This window comes from Helianthus annuus, chromosome 7 (genome assembly GCF_002127325.2).
Source record: "Helianthus annuus cultivar XRQ/B chromosome 7, HanXRQr2.0-SUNRISE, whole genome shotgun sequence".
NCBI lineage: Eukaryota > Viridiplantae > Streptophyta > Magnoliopsida > Asterales > Asteraceae > Helianthus > Helianthus annuus.
Window position 1 is genome coordinate 22,165,809 of NC_035439.2, and position 20,380 is coordinate 22,186,188.

At 35.7% G+C, this 20,380-nt stretch overlaps 1 long non-coding RNA gene across 2 annotated transcripts; it reads right to left on the reverse strand.

The window, feature by feature from the left end:
• Positions 1–12,748: 12,748 nt before the first annotated feature.
• LOC118480343 lies at positions 12,749–15,532 on the reverse strand. Of its 2 annotated transcripts, XR_004862039.1 has the most exons (5): positions 15,124–15,532; positions 14,611–15,031; positions 14,442–14,491; positions 13,791–13,841; positions 12,749–13,196 (listed from the first exon to the last, which is right to left on the reverse strand). It is a non-coding gene; the product is annotated as an uncharacterized LOC118480343 (long non-coding RNA). The 2 variants fall into 2 exon arrangements; XR_004862038.1 differs by lacking the exon at positions 12,749–13,196 and having other exon boundaries at positions 13,711–13,841.
• Between the last annotated feature and the right edge of the window lie 4,848 nt (positions 15,533–20,380).

The following is a 20,380-nucleotide window of genomic DNA, read 5'->3' on the forward strand; positions in this document are numbered from 1 at the left end:
TTGAAAGCTCAGAAAGCACAAACTACTGCTCCTCCTGCTCAAGCATTTGCTCCACAAGCATTTGCTGCAAATGAGCTTTGGAATATTTTTCAACCCATGTTAGAACAACAGCAACAAATGGCTGCTAAAAAGCATGATCTTCAAATGCAAATGCTGACCAACATGGTTGAATCTCGGTTCAAAGATACTCAAGCTGATATCAAGGCTATAAAGGCCAGCATTCAACAGAATGCTCAAAGTGAGAAAGCTCCATCTGCCATTTTCTTCATGGATACACCTCTGGCAGATAATGCCAAAAAGGGGGAGAAAAACAGGTTGAAAAAGAAAGGCATAGAAGATGGGTTGTATGTTGAACCAGAAAAACCCAAAACAGCTGATACATCAGCAGTTACAAAAACTGCTGCAAGTAGCCAAACAGCTGCCATCTCATCAACACACACCACCTCATCACACACCATCACAACTACTGTTCCACCACCACCTGTGTCTACAACACAAAAATCCTCATCAAAACCAAAAACCACCAAACCACCATCATCCAAAGCCACACCACCACTGCCTCCTGCCATAAAGCAGAAGACAGCAGATGTTACAACATCTGCTGTAGTGACAACAGTGATTGAAGCACCAGTTGTTGCAACCACTGTTAGTCAATCACAATCCACTGCCATCCAATCTCAAACCACTGATCCATCCAAAACATCATCAGCCTCTTCTTCTAAAAGGAGAAGGGTCTACATTCCTGATGATAACTCACCACCACCATCACCACCTTCAAATATCATTTCCCATTCTTCATCCCCTGCTCAAAAGCAGAAGACAACTACTGATACATCAGTAATTGTAATGACAACAGCAGTTGAGACACCAGTTGTTTCAACCACTGTTAGTCAGACATCCACAACTGCCCTAATTCTTCCTATATCTCTTCCTATATCACAACCACAGCTCCTAAAAAGAAAAAGAAAGCCAATCACTGCTGATGAAGGTAGTCATGATCCAAATGCTGCAAAGTATCCACTGGAACTAGAAGCCATCAAAGATGAGATGAGGCAGTTTTACACAGAAACAGATCCCTCAAAAAGAAAATTCTCCTCACTCATAGGCTATATAGCTCCAGAAGATATCAATGATTATCTCAAGATAAAGGCAAGGCAAGCTAAAGTTAAAGCCAAGGTTGACAGTGAGAAAGAAAGGCTAAGCGAAGAAGGCATTGCGAATAGACTGGAGTTCTACCTTGCAAAGGTTAAGCAGATGGAGGAATATGCACAAGAGCTAGACAAAGAAAAGGCTGATCAAAAGAAGAGATTGAGAGAACAACTTCTAGCCTTCATCATGAAAGAAAAGTTCTATTCTGCTGAAGAATCCCAGTTTAAAGAATGGCCTTTAGTAGCTTTGAAGCATGAGGCTGAAAGGATCCAAAGAATCAAAAATGATCCCTCAAAGAAGAAAACTGCTCCAAACTGGAGTAAGTACAAAAGACTCATTGCTGATCTCACTGCTGAGTATAAAAGAAAGAAAAGGGAGTTGGTGGATGCTAAGATAGGCACTGCTGAAGCCATATCAAAATGGTCTAGGCAACAAACTGATGAAGCTTATGAAAGACTTGAGAAGCAGAGGATGAAAGCCTCTAACTCTCCTAAAAGGTCTGACTACAAAAAGCTTCAAGAGCAAGTCAAACTTTTCGAAACACAGATCAGCACAGCAGAAGATTTTGTCACAAAGCTGAGTAAAGAAAAGAAGGAAATGCTATCTGCTGGAGTAGATAAGAACAAAGAAGCTGAACAGATTGAAGAAGCTATGAAGAAAATAGCTTCAGATAAAGAAAGATTGGCTAAACTACAAGTCCTTGCCAAAAAGGTTAAAGTAGTAAGCCAAAAGTCATCAGCAGGCATCACAAACAGTGAGCTGATTGACAAAGAAGTTGAAGCAGATATAGCTGAAGCCAACAAGATCATTGAACAAGCATTCATACAAGTGTCTGAAGCTCATGATGCTGCTCTTCACTTCTTCAGGCCAATCACTTCAAGTTCATCAGATAATAAATCTCTCCCAAGAAACCCATTGAGTTCAAAAATACTAAAGTGGATGTCTGATCAAAAGACCCACGTATTGACTTTGCTCAGATTCAATGGTGAAGTGAAGCATATATCAAGGAATCAGGCACTAGGCCTAAGTGCTGAAGATCTACAGGATCTCCTTGAGCTTAAACTGTGCAGGGATGAGGATGATACAAGTTCCAAGGATTTTGAGAAAGAATTTAAAAGAAAAGCAATGGAACTTCTGATGAAAAATAAAGGTCCTGAATAAGGAAGGGTTTTGGCATTATCTGTTCCAGGGGGAGATTGTTGGGATTGAACCCTAACAGAGGAACAGATAATGTAAAGCCAAAACCGGATCCCATCAGTGGACACTTAATAAGCAGCAGTTTACTCTAATCTCTCCCCTTGACAGTGGTTATCTAACAGCTGATAATCTAAAGTGCTGCTCAACTACAGCAACTGATAAACCAAACTCTGATGATTACCTAACAACTGCTCAAGACAAACTCTGTTGCTCTATCTACTGCTGTTTCGTAAGTGCTGCTGAAGATTCAAGCACTGCCCTCTCAAAGACTGATCACCTTTGAAGAAAGCACTGAAGACTCAACATCTGTGCTAAGGCTACAACAGTGGAACGTGAAGCAGTAGTTTTCCTTATGTTTTGCATGTTAGTGAATATCAGATGTTACATAACAGTAGTTTGTATAGGACAGTATTTGTAGTTTGTTAGGTCATTAGATGTCACTATCATGGTGACGTCAGCTGAAGTATATCAGTAGTTTGGTTTGCCTATAAGTATGACAGTACTCTGTACTGTTACACTTGATCGTTTTGAGTGAGTTCTTCTCCTCAATTCATCCTTTCATCTTGTGCAACCAACTCTGGTGTATCAGGCTGAGGGGGAGTTTAGATTGTAAGCTTTTACTGTAATCATTTGCTTTGTATTTCAATCATTTGACTCAATGAAAAGCAATTGTTTATCAATCTATACTTTCCTTTGTTTGTGTTTACTTTGTTTGCAACTCATTTCCGCTGCACTTATTAGTTTTATGCAAACAAACACGAATCATGACAGCCTCAGATCCCAACAGTGTTTGAGTGTTTGATTGACTGATCCTTGAGGTTGATGTGTATGTGCATGTTATGGGATGGTTGCAGATATGAAGGTGAGTGGTTGCAGAACAATCCAGAGGGTCACGTGGTTCTTGAAGTTGACATGCTAACTTATGAACCTGTTCCTGGTTCAGAGTATGTTTGTGATTCGAACTATGTTGTTATGTGTTTTTGGTGACAAAAGTGTAAACGATGAACGTTGATTGTAATAATAAATCAATATGCACATATGCATAGTGTGCAATAACATGTGAATAATGTAGTTAATGTTGATAAAGGTGACATTTAATAAGGTATTTAGTTGTATTTTGGTGTGATGTATAGATTATGCACATGTGTATTTGATGCGATTGGGTAGAGATGCACATGTTCATTATTTTTTAGTTTTTATGTTAAATGATGTTGCCGTTCATTTAAACAAATATTTTATACCATATGCAGATGTAGATATAGGAAAAGACATACAAGGAAGGCAAGTAAATATACAGATGTAGATACAGGAATTATATACAAAAGAGGACAAGTAAGCGGAAGAATAATGAAACATTGGGCAAAGATGATAGTGAAATGTATGTGGTCAAGAAAAAGAAGGTTGAAAAATCAACATTAAAGAGGAGACATGAGAATAATGACGATATGGTGGACAGCAACGTTGATGGTATGTGTTGTAAAGTTGTGTTAATATAAAGTTGAATCTGCACATGTGCAAAATTATGTATGAAAATTATATAACGTGTGTTTCCGTTTTTTTTTGTTGACACGTGTTATAAATTTGGCAAAGGATACCATACACGGGCTGACGGATGAAGAATCTAGGAAAAAGGTTAGAGGAAGAATCAACAAAGCAGGAGGAGTATTGGAGGAGGTTGAACAAATGGGAAGAAGATAAAAAAGGAGTATTTGAGTAATCACTAGGAGTGTTGTAGGTAGGTGGTTGGTGGAAACAATATTTCTTGTTTTTGTTTTGTTGGCATTGACGGTGATATTGAGTGGTATTGTGATACAAACAAGTTTGTGTTTTGAAAGATGATGTATGCACATATGCATAGTTTTGGTTAATTTTAGATGGTGGTTGATGGTTTAGTTATATTGGTCAGTTGATGATGTACTATGTTGTTTGGTATCGTATGAGGGTTATTGAATGCACATGTGCATAATTTGAAAATGTATACATATTGGTAATTTATTTACGTGTTTTGTATGGTATGAAGGTTTTTGGATGCACATGTGCATAATTTGAAATTGGTATACACGTTGGTAGTATATCCATGGATGGTAATGTAGATGATGATGTAATAGGTTGTTTGGTATTTTATGAAGGTTGTTGAATGCACATGTGCATAATTTGAAAATGTATACATATGTGTAATATGTTTATACATTTGGTATGTTAGAGAGGTTTTTGTATGCACATGTGCATAATTTGAAATTGGTATGCATGTTAGTAATATATCCACATATGGTAATGTATATGGAAATGAACTGGTATAGGTTATGTTAAAGTGGTATGTCATATGCACAATTGCATTATTTAGAATAATAATACATGTTAGGTGTTCAGGAATTAAAGTACATACGATTTTGTTTAATAATTGAGTGATAAAACAGCATCATCCATTCAATCATAAACATCAGAAATTTGTAATCATAATATCAGAATACATAGTTTAAATGATGTTTAATCGAGTAGTTCAACGTAAACATGTAGGTCAAATTGAATGTAAACAGGTTAAATTAAATGTAAACAATAATTCAACATAATCAAATTGAACGCAGTCGTTTCAAATTAAATGTAAACAAGTTCAACGTAGACGAGTGTTTCAACTTGAATGTAAACAATTCAGACTAAATGTAAAACAAACAATAAAAACAAAATGATCGATATTTGACGACGAACTTAATCAAATTTAGAATGGTTGGTTGCATTATGACGTCTGGATGAACGTATAAGGGGTTGTTCATGTACATTTATGTATGTAGGGTCTTCATAGTCATCTTAAGTATCTTCATCAGTATCATTATCATCATCATCTTCATCAATATCATTAGCATCATCGGAACAAGAATCTGTTTCATATGTCCGGAATTCTAGTAGCAATGGTAGCAGCTTCATAGCTTCATTGTGTATGAATGTTCCTGAATATAAAAAGAACGTCAAAAAGTGAATAATGAAATGGTAAAAAAGTGATATTTAATAAGGTAAATGTTATGTGTAAGAATGTTGTATAAATGATAAACATATTATTGGTGATGATTATAGGGTAATGGTGACATGATGCACATGTGCATGATTATGTACTGATACTGTGAACAAATTATTGTTGATGATGATAGGGTAATGGTAACGTGTTGACATGTGCAATTTGTAGATTATTGGTGATGGCTATATGGTAATGGTAAAGTGTTGCACATGTGCAGGATGGTGTATTTGTAGGGTAATGGTAAAGTGATGCACATGTGCAATATGGTGTAGTTATAGGGTAATGGTAAAGTGCTGCACATGTGCACATGTGCATGAGCAAATTTTCAGCGGATGCATAATATTTCAGCGGATGGACATCAGGTTTGAGCAAATGGACAGTTTTGTGAATGGACCTATTTTCAGTGAATGAATCAGCAGCGAATATACTTGTTTTTCAGTGAATGAACCAGCTTAAACAAAATCCTAACTTTGAGCGAATGAACTTAAATATGAGCCAATGAAGTCTAATCTACGGATGTACTTATTCCTAATAAGCAGACGAGCAATACTGTGAATGAACGTTAATGCAACGAATAAACAATTTAATCCAGACCCGTTAAATTCGATCCGTTAATTCTGCAGATATAGTTAAAATCTGCAGATTGATTTAACTTCTGCAGATGTAAGGTTCAGCGATTGGACAGATATACTGCGGATGGTGTAATCTATGCGGCGGATGTACTTGAACGGTGAATAAACCAATTTCTACGAATAAACTGATTCCATTGAATGGACTGAATTGATTCCAGCAGATGACAGTTTTGTTTCTGCGAATGAACTAAAATGCAAATGAACTTATTCTAACAGATTTGGGTTCGTGCTTATGTAACAATGTACTTGATCTTGGTCAGTGATTGTGCAAACAAATAACACAGTAACACAATCACTTGCGAACCGATGTAGATCTGTTACAAACTGATTCAATGCAACAAACAAAATGTAGATATGTGAATCAAAACCTGGATTCGTGTGAATATGTAACTTGCATATTCGTATATAACCAATCAGATTGTAAATACGAATGAACCTGAATAGATCCGTATGAATATTCAGTACACAACACTTCGTATAAGTATAGGGTAATGGTAAAGTGCTGCACATTTGCAAGATGGTGTATTTATACAAAAAAATCACGTCCGACACTCGAATTGCATCAACAATTCTCAATTCTCAGGCATCACCAGTTCTCAGTAGTTCGTCTTCATCCCAATTACATTATTAACAAAAAAAATTAATACAATGATTCATTTGTGCATAAACTCAGATTTAATTACTAAAAAAATAATAAAAATAATACTAAATAATTAATAGCTTCTAACCTTTTTGTATAACATTCACATATTCGTCTTCCGTTGCACATGTGCAGGATGGTGTATTTATACAAAAATCATGTCTGACACTCGAATTGCATCAACAATTCTCAGTTCACAGGCATCAACAGTTCTCAGTAGTTCGTCTTCGTCCCGATTACATCTGTAGTTCGTCTTCGTCATATCGATAGCAACACACCATAAACCGTTCGTCATATCGATTTCACCATCTGATATTCCAAAATCTGTCGTATAATTGAAATTTTTGCTCCAAAATTTGTATTGTAATCGATATTATTGCAGTATGAACGTGAACAGTGGCTGGAAATACAGAACAGGATCGCGTGTAAGAGACGATCTCTCGAATGAAACCCTAGATTGTAAGAGACGATCGTCAATGTATACAATCTCCTTCGTGAAACTGGAGAGATAAGCGCCGTCGTAGATCGCCGTCGTCAATGTATACAATCTCTCGAATGAAACCCTAGATTGTAAGAGACGATCTTGAACAGGGGCTGGAAATACAGAACACCAGCGGGTGTTTTTTATTAGATGCCACTTAATTACAATTTTGCCATGTGTTCACATTGGTTCTCGCAATAAAGGGTGGTTCCTAACTGATCTTTATCCTATATATATATATATATATATATATATATATATATATATATATATATATATATATATATATATATATAGAAGATGGTGATGGTTGTGATGTTACAACCACCGACCATCAATTTTAAGAAATATATATAATTATTGTTGTTATTATTATCATTATTACTATTACTATTACCATTACCATTACCATTACCATCGTTGAAATTCATTTTGATTCAATTTGTTACCTTAATTCCTGAAAAAAGAAAAAAATGTTGTATTTAAGTTGTTACCATTACTTTTATAGTCTTATTTAAAATTCAATATTACCATTTAAGTTCAAGACTACGCTATGTTAAAAAGGAAAAGATAAACATAATAAAAGAAAATTAATATTAAATAAAGTCGGTTTCTGGGCCCAGTTTGGGTTTTGTCAAACGGGTGGGAAAAACCAGTTAGGGGTTAAAAAGGGTCCATTCTACCCGACCGTACCCCTTGAAAATATGGTTGAACACCTCATCCGCACCCCCAGCAAATAATTTCTGGGTCCGCCACTGGGGTGGTGTACGTGCATGCATGGGGATCTGGAATGGGTGTTTGGGTTCCAAACGAGTCCGTGTGTTTTAGATTTGGAATAGTTTAGTAAGTGTATCGTGCCTATAGACGATGAATGGTGGAAGCATAAATGTATCGGGTCCGTGTTGTAGAGTAATTAAATTAATACATATTCAGTAGTTGGGAGAATTTTTAATGGTGATGTGTGTGTACAACTACCAATGTACTTAGAGAGAAAATAGGGGTAAGTGATGATGTTTAGATGAAATACGTAATGCAGTGTTGGTCTCAGCCATGCAGTGGTCTGCGCTTACAAGATGTTTGTTATGGGGCAATTTGTGGGTCGTGGCTTAGTTGATAGTGGCTAGGGTAATGGATCAATTTGGGTGGACTCTATTGTATGGGCGGTTGCCGGTTGGGTTGCAATGGGTTAAGAAGATTGGATTTTATAAAATTGAGATCACTTGTTATCAAATAAAGTGATTTGGTACTAGTCTAATTACGTTAAATTTAATTGTTATAACCCACTAAACGTAGCTGATTTTTGCATGCATATTAGGCTAATTGTAGGTAGATGATTAGAGAGTTGAAGCTCTTGGTTTACGAATAGTGTCACTCGTGATTAGTGAGCGTGGGCATTCATTCGTGTTTATTAAGTCTTAAAACCAAACAATGATACACATGTTTTGAGATTTATGTTATTTAATTATGTTTTTAATTTAATTTCCTCTATGTATTTTGAAAACCTGAAGAGTCTTTTAGAATATATGTCAGACCCCAACCCCAACCTGTAACGGATAATCGGGGCACGATGATTGCTCATAGCTCATGAAAACTATTAAAAGTTTAAGTATTATTCAAGTCAAATTTAAACAATGTCACATAAGCAAATAATTATCCAAATGAACCAAACAAAAACCAAAACATAAAACACAGAAATGAAATCCGATTTATTAGCCAAGGCATGTCCCTATATGTCTTCATCCTCGTCACATTAAACTTGATCACCTGTATTATGAGTAAAAGTAGTTTGAGTCAACATAAGTTGGTGAGTAAATTAGATTTAATTAAAATAATTTATTAGTTGAATTATTTTAAAATGTTTAACATGCAATTCAAGTGTAATAAGGTGATCAAAATAAATAAACAACCACAACCAATAATTAAATACAACCAATGCAATGAGTGATCATGCGATAAATGTGATAAATGACACAATTGATGGTTATGGTTATAAAGCTTTGGTTAATAAACCAATCGGTTACGGTTATGAAGGTTTGGTTAACCGATATAACCGAAAACGAACTGAACTTGAAACATTTACATTAACACTCACAAAGTTAGTTCAAGTATGTCCCTTAGGTTGAACTTACATTGTAAAATCATATTTGTATTCATTTGTATCATATGGAAACGAATGTATTTTATCACACGAGTATCTTAACACAAAAATAACTTGAATAGACTAATATAGCTATGTGTACAGAAATAAGAGTGACTAACACATTACAAGGCCATAAACATGGTAAGATTTCATCTTCGTATACAATGGCATATTACCAATCAAAATGCAAGGCTATTCTTATCGACCGGCTAAAAAATCCATGACGGTAATCTTATATGAAATCTTATCCTAAGAATCACCGACAAACATGTTCGTCACAAACTAATCTTACTGACAAACACTTGAAAAGTCTTGGCATGAATCCTAATTCCTATCTGAAATTTCAGACCAAGAATCATCAGCGGATAATCCATGAGTAATATGTCGCCAAGTAGTCCTAACATTCGACGACCAATGTTTGAGTTTACCAGCATCGGTGTTCGTTGATGATATGTCGGTGATAATCTCAAATGCATGGATTAGGGTAGTCATCTTGATCAATCAATGATTATTAAAGTATTATGCATGAGTATTTATTTTTTTTTCATTTTTTAATATTTTTAGACTGTCATTGATTAAGGGTATAGTTTTTGTAGCAATTTGATATTTGATTAAGGGTGAAAGATGTTAAAAAGATAAAATCTAGACCAAACACGAGTTAGGCCATAAGTATCCATACTTTTCTTCTCATCCATCCCACAAACTTTCTCTCTCTCCTCAACAGACAATATCATCATATTCCAATTTCTTTTTTTCCTTCCCAAAATAGGGTATCCATATTTTTATCACATCCATCCCATAACCATTTTTTATTAAAAGAAAAAGAAACATAACCAATTTCTTTATTAAAAGAAAAAGAAACGTATACCATGAATTAGCTATGCGAAAAAGTGGTGTATGGATTTCTTATGGGATAATCAGTGAAACCAACCCCTCCCTACCGTGTATGGATTTCTTATGGAATAATCAGTGAAACCAACCCCTCCTACCCAATTGTTATCGTACCACAACACCTAGGATGGTGTTTATTGCGTACAGAGCCACCACACACGTCATAAACTTCTTTGGCACCGAAATGAAAATTGAAGCGGTGTCTAGGCGTCCGTCCTTATAAATGTTATATTGTTATGTATATGATAATAAATGTTATATTGAAATGTATATGATAAGCAAAAGACCAATGAAGCTTGTTCAAGGTATGAAGGTGCAAGTGTCACTAGCTTGATAATGATGTAAATGTAATCTTTATTATTTAAATGTGATTTCATTATGTCGAAGTCCACGATAGATTATATTCAAATGCATGTCGACATTTGTCGATAGATGATGGCAACATTTTATTATATATTTCCATAGATCTGTAGTTATATCCATAATTTCCCTATGTTGGTGGACCACAAATTTTTAAATGATTAAATAGTTTAGATGAAGTAGCATTACACCTTAAAAATCCAACATAGTTACAACATCATGTTTTTCCATGATAATATTGTGACATCATCACACATTTAATATATGTACTAGGTCAGAACTCTGTGTATTATATAGTCTGAATAAATATAATTTTATATACTAATTAATAAACAAGTTACATCTTAGGATTGAATAAACACGTGTATTACATGGCTTGGATACCTATAATATAATCAATTAACACACACAGTCGTCAATATATGTTTTTGAAAAAATGAACTTTGATGTACTATATACTTTTTATAACATTTACTTTGTTTTTTATTTATTATTAGGTTGGAAACTTGTGTATTACATAAGTTGTACCATTTTACTTTGTTTTTTTTAATTATTAATATGCTAGAAACTTGTTTGTTACACGTGGTTAAATCAATAAAACATTAAATAGTTATTAATAAGTAGAAAGCAAAAGAAATAATTAATTAAAAAAATATACATTAAATAAGAGATAAGCGAAAAAGAAAAGAAAATAATTATATATCAATAATCAATAATCATTAAAATTAATATTATTAAATAATCCGTTATACTAAACAATAAATATTAATTCTTTTATATGACAAAACGGTCCATTTGTATTAATTATATGGATATACTATATCAACTAATATCCAATCTAACTAAGGGATGTTTGTTTAGCTCTTAATGAGGCTTTTAATGGTTGGTTTAGCACTTAATGGTTCAGACTATTTGTTTCGTGAGCAGATGTCTGAATGGTTTAGACATCTGTCTCTGAATGATTAAACATTATACTAAGTCTAAATTTGTTAAGACCTTTAAGTTGAATTGGTCAGACATTTGCCTCTGAATGGTTAAGCATTGTATTGACTTTTAATAGTTCAAACCTCTTACTGGTTTAACACTTAACCATTTAGAAGTTGTCAAACAGCCCTTTAATACACATAAATGGATAGATGCATGATAAATGTTTCTTTGCCAAAAAAACCACACAAAAATATACATGAATAATATATGTTATATAGATAAGTGAAGATGAGGGGAAATAAAAGCTAGTGGAAAATAATAAAAAATCGAATGTATTAATATTTTATTTATATGATTTGAAGATAATTTAATGTGAAGTTAATGGATTATTTTTATATATCTTTGAAAATTTATAGGAATAATAGCTTTGTTGCTTGTTTTAGTCTTATTATTTATTGATATATATATATATATATATATATATATATAATAAAATATTTTTAATTATAAAAATTAAGTATATATAACTAAGCAGAAGATAATTAAGTTAGGGAGAAAGTACAGGAAAACAAAAAAATAAATAGCTCTTCCAATGAATATCGTGTGCCCCTATAGACTTATTTTATTATAGATTATATATGTGTGTGTGAGGGAGAGAAAGAAGAGGGGGGGGATTAGTATTCTAAAAAGGATAAGAGTTGCAAAATATTAAAGAAAGCCATAAAAATAGGACGCTTGTAGTGGCGGAGTTTGAACGAAAATTCGACAGGGCCGCACTTTTAAAATATACTCTGTGGGGATCAGGCTCTTAAAAATCCAATATTTTACACCACTAGTGGGAATGCCTGCGCGTTGCCGCGGAGACTTATGTTTTTTTTGACGCACATTGCGTGACGGGTTTCATGTAATTTATTTTTAATATCAATTTGCTAATACGACTAATATATTAACAGCCACCTCGCCCGTTCTCCCTTGCCGTCCCTTTCACTCCCGACAGCCTAACACAAGTTAAGAAGTTACATAAATAACTATATAAATCAGATCAACCATACAACCTTCATTTTTTATTATTATATTATTATTATTAAAGAAAACTTCATATGTATTTATGTATGTGTGTTATTTTACGAACCAGCTTTTATCACTTTAAAAATTATAAGACAAATTCATGAATTTGAATTGAAAAGAAAAAATGGGTATAACACCTAGAATCAAAATGTGTTAACCATTTTTCAAAAATGAAGCCAAATTTTCATAAAACTCATTCAAACATGATATGAACACTGAACACCACCCACAGATGTAAATTTTCATTCCAAGATCCAAACAAGCTCACTAAGTCTTCATTATCTTACAATAATCAAGTCAACAAAATATCAATGAAGGTCAAATTTACATAACATAAAAATCTCTACTATAATAATATGTTCTTCACCAATCTAGCAAACTCACAGCTCCCCAAGAGGGTTTATTTCATCGTTGTTATTTAAGTTTTTCTCTACATATAATTCATGAAATTCTTTTTTTTTATTTCATTTTATGGTTTGTTTGCGATGATCAAACAGACCCATAAAAGTAGTAGATGCGGACTGGCCCATTTCGAGTGATACAAAAATGACCCGTTTCAATGTAAGAAGGATACCAATAAAGCACAAATCACATATCTGAGAACCTGACCATGGCATTAGTATGGCCTTTCTACTTTCGTTTTTCATTCTTTCAAGCGACTAATTTGCAGCCCGTTCCACTTCTTTTTTTAAACTCGGGAACTGTTTCAGGTCCTTACCAAACAATCATTTTTTTTTTGAAAATTAACATTTATTCACAACGGCCAACCCTCGAAAGCAAGGGCCGCCAAACAACAACAACAACACCCAATTACATCAGAGAGAAAGAAACCCAATTCGCCCAAGATACATCTTTACTTTTAGATCTGTTACTATACCATAAGAAACCTAGGGACTTAATATCTTCAGCAATGCTTATGGCCGAAAAATGCCTATTGGAAAATCTAGTTTCGTTCCTCGCTCTCCAAATACACCACCAACCAACCATGATAATACCTTTAAAAATGTCCTTCGCCTTAGATCCCAAGCCAGAAAATTCATGAATATCAAGCATCTCGGTAAGAGAAAAGGCAAAGATCGGACTAATCTTGAGCCAACGACTTATAAGAAACCAAACCTCCGAAGCTACCGCACAAGAACAGAACAGATGTTCTGCAGTCTCGTTACCATCTCCGCACATGACACAAGTATTGTCGCCATTAAAACAGTTCCGTTTTTACCAAACAATCATGTTAAATAAAAAAAAGACAATTTTTTTTTCGTAGAAAAATCAAGAAAATTCTACAAAAAACGCACCATTGTCTCGTTCATGGCTTTCCGAACCAGCTCCTTTAAGATGATATCAACCTAAAATCTTAAAAAGTTAACTTCTTTTCCAAAACCAATAATTGAAGAACTTAAAAAAAATGGATTGTGTGTTTATCTCAAACGGGTCATGCTAAAACTTCTTTTTGTAATTTTTTGTTTCAGTTTAACGGGTTGATAAAATAAAATGATGTTCGGTCCGCACAACCTAACCCGATGCGGACTGGCCCATTTCGAGTGATACAAAAATGGCCCGTTTCAATGTAAGACGGATACCAATAAAGCACAAATCACATATCTGAGAACCAGACCAGGGTATTCCTTATCGACAAGCATTAGTGTGGCCTTTGTACTTTCGTTTTTCATTCTTTCAAGAAAGAAAACAATGGTAAAAATGAAAATAATAAGGAAGTTGAAGTAGTGATATGGGTATGCATAGTTCTTTGATACAAGATTAAAAAAACAATCAAGATTCATTCTTTTTATATGCATACCTACACCACCAATTCTAAATTTTAATCCAAGATTCAATTTTTCTCAACCTTTTTATCATAAAAATATAATACAACCATGTATAATTCATTAATTTGTCCACAAAACATCAAAATACTAATCAAAATCCAATGAAAGTATGAAACTCACATTTCTCAAATAGCTGAAACTGAGGCAATGCACTCATATCCACACGGTGACTTCAGTGAAAGCAAAATATGCATTTGTAACACCACCGAACATGTTATTATTTCCACAAACTCTTTCTACATCAAAACTCAAAATAATGCGACTAAACAAACTGGAAATAAAAACGTACCTGAATGAAATCAGAATGCAAAAAGAAAAACCCCTTGCAACCAGACCTGTGACATGAAAAAAAAAATCCGAACCCAATCAGAGGCAAGATGTATATGAGTATTTAAACAACAAACCGACTAATCGTGCACGGCTATCTCCATATAAGCGACATCCGGTCAGAATCTTGATCGGAATCCTTTTTCTCTGTTTCAGATGGCCATACCAGAAGTTCAATCGCTCCAGTTAATATAAAACTTTACAGCTATACATTAATTTGATCTTATATACATACATGATATATATATATATATACATATATGTCACCCTTTTTTTAAGATATTCAAGGGTTTAGTCAAGATTTGATCTAAAAAATCTCCATCACCACATCCATTGGCCATACCAGAAGTTCAATCGCTGATTAACAATAGAACCAAAGGATTCTGGATAAACGTATGAAGCCCAAAATCAGATAAAGACAAAAGAAAAAAAACATGCCAGTTGAGAGAAATAGCAGGGAACAAAGCAACCTCACCTCGAAAAGTGATAAGGAGTCCCTTGCCGGAGAAGTAGAGGAGGAGAGCAGGCGGAAAATGCGGATGTCACTTCACTCACATCACCCTGGTCGTACTTCGTAACCCTAGTCTCGTCGTCGTGTCCTGAGTAACAGAGGGTCACCGGATAATGTTGCCGGCGACTGTACACTCTTTCTCCAGGACCCTCTCCCCCGATGGAGATTTATTCTCTCTGTCATGAATTGAAACATAATTGAAGGAAGGAACTGAATGGATTAGCCGATGCATTCAATAGGAAGGGTGAAATCCCTACATTAACCCTATAGTGTCTTCAAAATATATATTCAACCCCTTTTAAAAGGCTTTATTTTCTTGTACGTATTGTTGTAAAGTTTCTACGTCATGTAAAATTACGTTTATGTACATCACTTCTCCTTTTTATAGTATTATAGATAAAAATATTTTTTTTTTAGAAATTTTTGGTAGAATTTAACACTACGAGCGGAAAACCAGTTGAGGTCGGGAACCTCCGGCCCCAAAGAAGCTCTGCCAGTGACGAGGGGCAAATATGTCCGACTAAGGTTTAAGAACACAACATTCAAGCAACAATGGGCATATGTTGCATTCACTATTGTATGGGTTAGACACATCATGTACTAGGTGGATATGTGTGTTAGACACACTGCATCTCGCACGTGAGAACACTATTAAAAAGGTCATTATAGTATTTAAAATATAATGAAGTATGTAAGAAGCTATTTGGAGTTGGAAACGGATATAATGTGATAAAAGAAAACAATTACGCGTCTAAATGATGTTAAGTTAAAAAATTACCACATCATCTTACATTTTCTTAAATAATTTCTAAACAGATGGACTAATGATATTCTACATTCGGTATGAACATCTTTATATCTACAAACACCATGGCCGGGAATAGTGCCACCTGCGTGGCGGCTGGCCTTTGGTCCACGTGCCAGCCTCTCATAGGTCATTTAAGTTTTTTCTTTTTAGAATCGATGGATGCCAGAGGCCCAGAGTGGGCCAAAACAAAGGTTTGTTAACCATCACCCCTCTCCGGTGACTACCAACGTCACACATTTTTCCAAACCAGTGGTGGAGGTGGATGTTGGCCATGTTTGTGTGTTCTCAAGGTAGATCAATTGATGCATGTTGTTGTTTTGTGGTGGCGGTGTCATTGGCCACGTTGTGGAGGAGAAGAGAAACGAAAGTAGAGAGAGAAAGAGAGGAGCCAAAGGGTTTGTGGGAGATGGATAAAAAAGAGAAGTAAAAGATAAAGTTAATTTGAAGCCTTCATTCAAGTCCGAACAAATAGTCAAAAAGGAAAGAGAAAAGTGCCCGGATAGTCCCTGTGGTTTGCTCCGATTTCACCTTTAGTCCCTACATTTTCAAAATTACAGCTATAGTTCTCAACTTTGGCAAATTCGTTCTCGGATAGTCCCTGGTGTGGATGGAGGTTAGTTTTCTTAGTTAAGTGAGTATGAAATTACCTAAATGCCCTTCATCTTAAAATATAACAGTTAAAACCAAATTACCATTTTAACTCTACTTGTCTTCCTCCTTGCCCAATATTCTGCAACTTTTGGTTCCAACACAGATCGATTCATTCAATGTCTAAACTACTGGTCGAACCCTTCTTTTCCGATCGCTCGAGTGATATACACTCCCGGAAACTCGTCTTTTTCCCCGTTTTTCAAAAATACATCAGAAACCTTCGGTAATAACAATCACCTTCCATCACCGCAATAGATCCACCCCATCATCGCCTGAAAACGCCCCATCATAACATCTCCACCACGTCGCCACAACCTCACCCCGAAATCGTCTGAAAACCCACCACCGTAACACCTCCGCCCCGCTGCCACCACCGTAACACCGTGTGAAAAGATTGACGAGAGAAAGGGAATTCGTTAAAAGTGGATACACCGACCGGAGCCACTTAGTCACTGAGTCAATACTATAAATACCTCCCGCCATTGTTGCTGTCAAAACGTTTCTTTTTTTCACTCTTTTGTTTTTGTTCCACTTGTTTGTTTGATTATAGGCCCTATCTACCATTTTAATATTTTTCTAATGTTTTTTATTGGTAACATATGATTATAACTTTCTTTTAATACAAAATCTAAGCGTGTTTGGATAATGTATGTAACAAAAAATTCTTCTGTTGAAACCCCGATTCTAGTATTGTCTAAAGATCTATTTAGTTCTAATGAGGGTGTGTTTACCTTTTGGTGACTGGGGGTTGACCTGATTGTAATTTGGGTCCGGAGATCTTGAATGGTCGGGATTTTGGGCGCTCTGGCGATGTTGATCATTATGAAGTCGTTTTCAGTAGTTCCCTCGTTAGGGATGGGTGGTTGATGGTGGCGGCGGTGATGAGTTGCAGGAGACGAAAATGGGAGAAAAGGTGGGGTGGGGTTGGGGTGGGTAGGTGGGGCCCACATGTATTTTTAATCTTTTAATGTTTTTTTTGTTAATTTATTAATAGCAAGGGCATTATAGTCATTTCACACCAACTTAACTGAAAAAACTAACCATTATCCGCGCCAGAGACTATTCGGGAACGAAATTGCAAAAGTTGGGGACTATAGCTGTAATTTTAGAAAGTTAGGGACTAAAGGTGAAAAATGAGCAAACCACAAGGACTATCGGGGTATTTTTCTCAAAAGGAAATTTGGAAAGTCATGAAAGCAATTTATGTATTTCTGCTCCCATCGCAGAAGTACAAGTTACAAATTAAAAATGGAATATGAGGCTATGCGGTATGGTGATGGTCCTCCCTTGGAGGATGATCCGACACGTAGGCGCCACGTCATAGTCCCTTGGAGGATGATCCGCCACGGTAGAAACACTGGAAATAGAGGATGATCCTACCCCACAAAGTTTATTGTTATTTATTTTTTTAATTCATCTACTTTTTTTAACATTCATTAAATAAGATAGAAAAATAAATTCATTAATATTAAAAAACAAAACATTAAATAAGTTAAAAAAAACATAAACATAAAAAAAAAATTTCTAAGAACTTTCATACTTTTTCATGATTTTCTCTGGCATTTTTTTAAAGTAGCTCGTTTTTGTTCGGAGTAACTTTCAACATCGGTCGTCATTACGTCCCATTCTTTTAGTTCGTTTTTTTCTTTGTCCACCCGAACCTTTTCTTCCACCACGTGTATCTTTTCTCCCGCCACACGTACCTTTTCTTTCGTCACGCGTTCCTTCACCTTTGCCTTTTGGGCCGTGACCTCCGTGTAAGCTTTGAATTGGGCCATAAACGCCTCTATCTCCGCATTGCCCCCCTTTTCGTTTTTTTCTTTGTAGCCGCCTCCTTTTTTGATTTGTCCTGGACCGGGGACGTTCCTCCTCTCGTACGACGTACACTTCTTCGTCAAATTTGGCGTCGTCGTTTAAATTAATTTGACATCTTGCGTCCGAGCCGCCGACACTAAAACTACCGATCTCCGAGGTTTTTTGTCGTTTACCATCTTAAACTCATTTGGAACCGGCGTCCACTTGTTGGACATTCGTAAAACTTCCCAAGCCCGAATGTGTGGGAAAGCGGTTCTATGGTTCGACTTGTATTCATCCATTGCCGTGTTGAAAACATCCTACTCGCTCATACCACTACGTCGCCCACTTGTATATAAATTATTATATACCCCTGAAAACTGGTTCACGACCTGATTCATCTTTCGCCACTTCGAAGATATCGAGTCGAGATATCGATATTGTCCTTGTTCCATTATCCCAAGGAACTTTGATGATACCGCTTTCCAAAACCCCTCGCCGGTTTGGTTGTTACCTATATTTAACAAAAGTATATATTAAAAAAGATTAAATTTATTATTAAAAAGTATATACTAAAAAAATAAAATTTAACTTTACATACCTTTAACGGGGTGTGTGGATGTGCTAATATACGCCTTCGCTAAGGCCTCTTCCTCGAGCTGCGTCCACGGTTTTGGCTTCGGTTTCTAAGGTTGATTTTGGTCAACCGCAACTTGCATTCCTTTTTTACGTTTAGAATATTGCGGTTGCGTCTCTGGAACTACTTCAATGTCGTCTTCATCAGGTTCTAGTGGTTGAGAAGTTTGAACTGGTTATGGTGGTTGAGAAGCTTGAACGGGTTGCATGTTGAACGAGTTTCGCATCAACAAGTTTTGTAACGCTTGAGTTTGTTGCGTACTCGAAAAAACGTCTGTAGATTGTTGGAAACCCGCAAAAGCGTTGACGGAAAATTGCGAGAAAGAGTTCGTTCCATTGTAGGATAGTACCCGGGCACCGAAAAAACGTTCGGGTTTGGATTTGGGTTGTTGGGGTTTGTTCGGGTTGTATGGATCAATTGTAAAGAGTAGAAGAATGTTTTATAAAAAAGTATAAGATTTTATAAAAAGTTGAGAGAGAGAGAGATGGGCTTGAAGTGGGTAAAAAATGGGGTAAAAAGGTTGTATTTATATAAAAAGTTTATGGATTTTGGAGTTTTTTTGAATTATAGCCATTTGTTTTTAATTTAGGCATTTGAATTACTATTATTTTTTTTGCAACGGTCACATGCTTGAAAGGAGGGATTTTTTCGTCTTTTTGTGGCCCGGCTCAAACGTCTCAATGGAGACAGAGAGGACAACAACCCAGGGGGGGAAACGGTGTGGGGGTGGCGCCGGTCCAGGCCGGCCCCCATACCGTGTAGCCTGAGATTCATGAAAGCAAGTAAAGGTAAGCTTTTAGTTGTTTCATTTAAAAATGTATGATACAATTTGTTTAATTAATTTTAGAGAAAAATGGCTGGATAGTCCCTGTGGTTTGCATATTGTTTCACCTTTAGTCTCTAACTTTGTAGAATTACAGCTATAGTCCCCAACTTTGCAATTTCGTTCCCGGATAGTCCCTGGCGCGGATGAGGGTTAGTTTTTGTTGTTAAGTGGATGTGAAATACTAAAATGCCCTTGTTATTAAAAATAAATAAAAAAGAGATGGCCCACCCCTCATCTTCTTCTTCCCCATCTCTCTCTCTAACCCACCACCTACACCCAAACCCACTTCCAAGTTTGAATTAGAGTCTCTCCCCCTCCCTTACTTACTCTATCAACCTTATCCGCAACCCACCACGATTATGTCTTTTCTAGCCACTGGCACTGTTGCAACCAAAAGTGTTCTGGCGACATCTGTGTTTTCCGAGCATCTCTTATTTCCACACTTTCTCTATTCTCTCTAAAAACCCTAGACCTAGTTAACTCACCCCTTCACCCATTTCTATCG